General features: G+C 53.7%; 1 long non-coding RNA gene across 1 annotated transcript; it reads left to right on the forward strand.

Annotated features, from left to right (window-relative positions):
* LOC118609329 lies at window positions 1-2,893 on the forward strand. Its single transcript, XR_004953275.1, has 2 exons — window positions 1-209; window positions 738-2,893. It is a non-coding gene; the product is annotated as an uncharacterized LOC118609329 (long non-coding RNA).
* The last annotated feature ends 332 nt before the right edge of the window (window positions 2,894-3,225 follow it).

Here is a 3,225-nt window from a genome sequence, read left to right on the forward strand (position 1 = left end):
CGGCCCAGGGCGGCACCTTGAGCGCGGCCCGCCCGCTGCCCAGGCGCAGAGCCCAGGTACGCAAACACCTGCGAGCACCTTCACCCGGAGCGGGCCCGGTCACGTGCACCGCGGCGCCACGCCCACCGAGAAGGGGCGGGGGGCGCACGGCGTGCGTGCGTACGTGCGCGTGCGCGCGCTGCCATGGCCGAGTGGGACGTCCCGAACACGTAAGGGTCGGCGTCGGGTCAAGTCCTGTGGCTCCGCGGAGCCCCCCAGCTGCAGCTGGGGCCGGGCCCGCAACGGCGCTACCGTCCCCCCGAGTCCCCGACCGAGCGGCAAGGCCCGCGCGGCCTCTCCGCGCTCCGCCCGGCAGCTTGGGTGGCACTGACCTTCCGGCGACACGGCCGAGCGGGGGGCCGCCTCGTTCGCAGCCGCTTCCCCGAGCCCGCGGCCCCCTGCCGCAGGCCCCCACCCCGCGCAGCGCCCCTCGCCTTCAGCCTCCCCGCGCGGCGCCGGCGCTCCGAGCGGTCCGGCGTGGGGCGCAGCACCGAGCTGCCGGCGACTCCGCTTCGCTCGCCGTAGTGGGCGGGGCTTCGGCCGCCGTCCGTTAAAGGAAAGGCGGCCCGGGGAGGAGCGCTTCCCGGCTCGCCGGATAAATCCCGCCGACAAAAAAAAAAAAAAAAAAAAAAAATGGGAGGGCGAGGGGTGGCTCCCGCGGGGACAGTGCTTCTCACCTGTGTCTCGTGTGTCTGCAGAGGTGAGAAGACGAGGGCGCCGAATTTGCGTGGCCGCCGGAGCTTCGCATCCCCGGATAATGTTGCGTCGGCGCTCACCTCGTTGTGGCTGCACTCCCGCTAGGGCTTACGGAGAACGTTCATAAACGTCTTTATGGTCATGTGGAGTCAGGAGCCCCGCACCCCGTTCTGCGGGTGAGCAAACAGACTCGGAAGTCAAAGGTTCGAGACCCGTCGTTGGGAGAGCTTCGAACGGGTCAGCAGCGGGGGACTCAGTGGAGCAGTCCCACTTCGGGTGCAGGGCTCTGCTGTCTCCCCTGCCTGTCTTTGGGGGGCCGCCCTTGAGCCCCGAGGCCGCAGACGGCTGTGGCCTCCGTTGGTCTATTGGCGTCAACCTCCTGCCCCTCTCATCTCTTCAATGGGAAAGTCGTCGGTGGCAGAGTGAGAATCTCCAGCCGTGATTTAGCGAAGCCACCTAAGTAGCGAATATGTTCATTTATCACAGGGGAGGAAATTGCATTTATTGGATACTTATAACCCAGCAGAACGCATAGTTTTATTTATTCCCATTAAATAACTCCTTGGGTCAGGTATTACCGCTTTGATGACGAAGGAGGAAACTTGTTCAGCTTCAAATAGCTCCTTGAAAAAATAAAAATAAAAAAGCAGGTCTGAGTTTCCTTATCAAGTCCCAAGTGTGGCACAGTAGACAGCGTTTGTTCAAATAGCGAAGTGGTAAACCAACAAACAGCTGTGTCTGTGAGCCAGAGTCCAGGGCTAATACTTGCATGCTGGCCATTACCAAGCTAAAGAAGAACTAGATACTCATTTCGTTCTACCCAAATTATTCCTTAATACCAAGCCATGTTTGCTTCGTGAGAGCTGAGGACAGAGAGACTAGCAGAGTTCCCTGGGAGACGTTAGATGTTCAGCAGTCTAAGGCTCACAGCTCTAGCATTTACCCGTGTCTGCCAGGCACCGTTCTAAGCGTTTTACTTGTATCAAGTCCTTTCATCCTAAGAACGTTATCACCCCATTTCAGAGATGAGGGAACCGAAACCTAAAGAAGTCATTTGCCCAAGGTCGCACAGCTCGTAGCAGATTCAAGAATAAAAAGCCCAGGCCACCTAGTGCCAGAGTCAGTGCTCTTAAAAGATAAATGTTCCTTACACTGCTAGACTAAAGTCATGAGCGAAGCATTGAGGTTGCAGATCTGCGAAGATGGTAAGTGAAATGTGTGGCGTGGGTCGAAGCGTTTACCCACCAAATGGAGGACTTGATACTTGGCGAAGCTTCATATGAATCAATCCGCACCAAGTAATCATTGGTCCCCACTGCTCCCTGCCAGCATTCCTTCTGTAACGCCTCTTCGAGGACATATGTGTCCAGGGTAGATGATTTGGGAAGTCACTGACAGATGTCTCGACGTGAAGGAGGTGCCCATTGTTCCTGGAAGGGGTGACCAGAAAAGGGTGGGTGTTACAGCTGTGCCCACGATAGAAGCCATTTTTTTTTTTTTCATCTCTTGAACTCTGCTTTGATCTCCAGCTGAAACGAGACATGGCAGCTTTTAAAGAGTCCTGGAGAGCCTGACTTCGAAGACCCTGGAACGAAGACAGTGAAGCAGGCAACTGGCTCCTCCGGGACGCCTCCTGTAGTTATGGCCTTTCCTTGCTAAGGGACACCTCCGGGTTTGGGGAAGTGGTATGACTATGTCACCAATCCTCTGGAAACTGTCTGATTTGGTATGTGTCTGGAAGGGGACTCTCAGAAGTACACAGAGCTTCCCCAATTGTTACCGTCTCTACCCATGATTTACAACAACAACAACAATAATAATAAACCCAATAATAATAATAATAAACCCAAGCCCCCAAACACAAAAATGTAACTCAGTGAGACTCAGAGGTGGTGACTGGAAAACCACGCCCACCACAGCGTGATTCGCACATTAACTCCCATGACTGGTCCCTGAACAGCGCGTTTTCTCTCACAATGCGTATGTTGGTGTTTTGCTCTGATGAAGGATTAAAGGCTACATTTTATCCTCCTCGCCTGTTATTTTTCAAAGGCCCCTCTCTCTCCACTGGCATGAGTAGTGCAGGACACAGTTGCTTAACTTGAGGTCTCCGAGGTTCAATATTTGTGCCGCAGAGTAATCATTCTGCGGGCGATTTCTTTGAAAGGTCATTAACACACTAGGCTGTGTCTCCGGGATGCCACGATAACTTGAAGAAGTGAATCTTAATAAAGGTCAAAATCCTGTCTTTATTTTTAAGGTAAAGTAGATGTGGCAAAGTGTGTATGGGCTCAACTAGTCAGCATATTCTTACATAGTTGTTAATGGATCATAGTCCATATGCCCCCCAACCTTCCATTAGATCGTAAGCTCTTATCAGGGTAGTTTTGCTAGAAGGGGAAGTGAAATCTGTTATGTGTGAGAGCTATGCCAACTAAATCTAGCCGAGAGCAGTTGTCTTAAATGGCAGCTACTTTCTCATAAGTGCCA

The sequence above is a fragment of the Rousettus aegyptiacus genome, unplaced genomic scaffold, assembly GCF_014176215.1.
Source record: "Rousettus aegyptiacus isolate mRouAeg1 unplaced genomic scaffold, mRouAeg1.p scaffold_m13_p_11, whole genome shotgun sequence".
NCBI classification, from domain to species: Eukaryota; Metazoa; Chordata; class Mammalia; order Chiroptera; family Pteropodidae; genus Rousettus; species Rousettus aegyptiacus.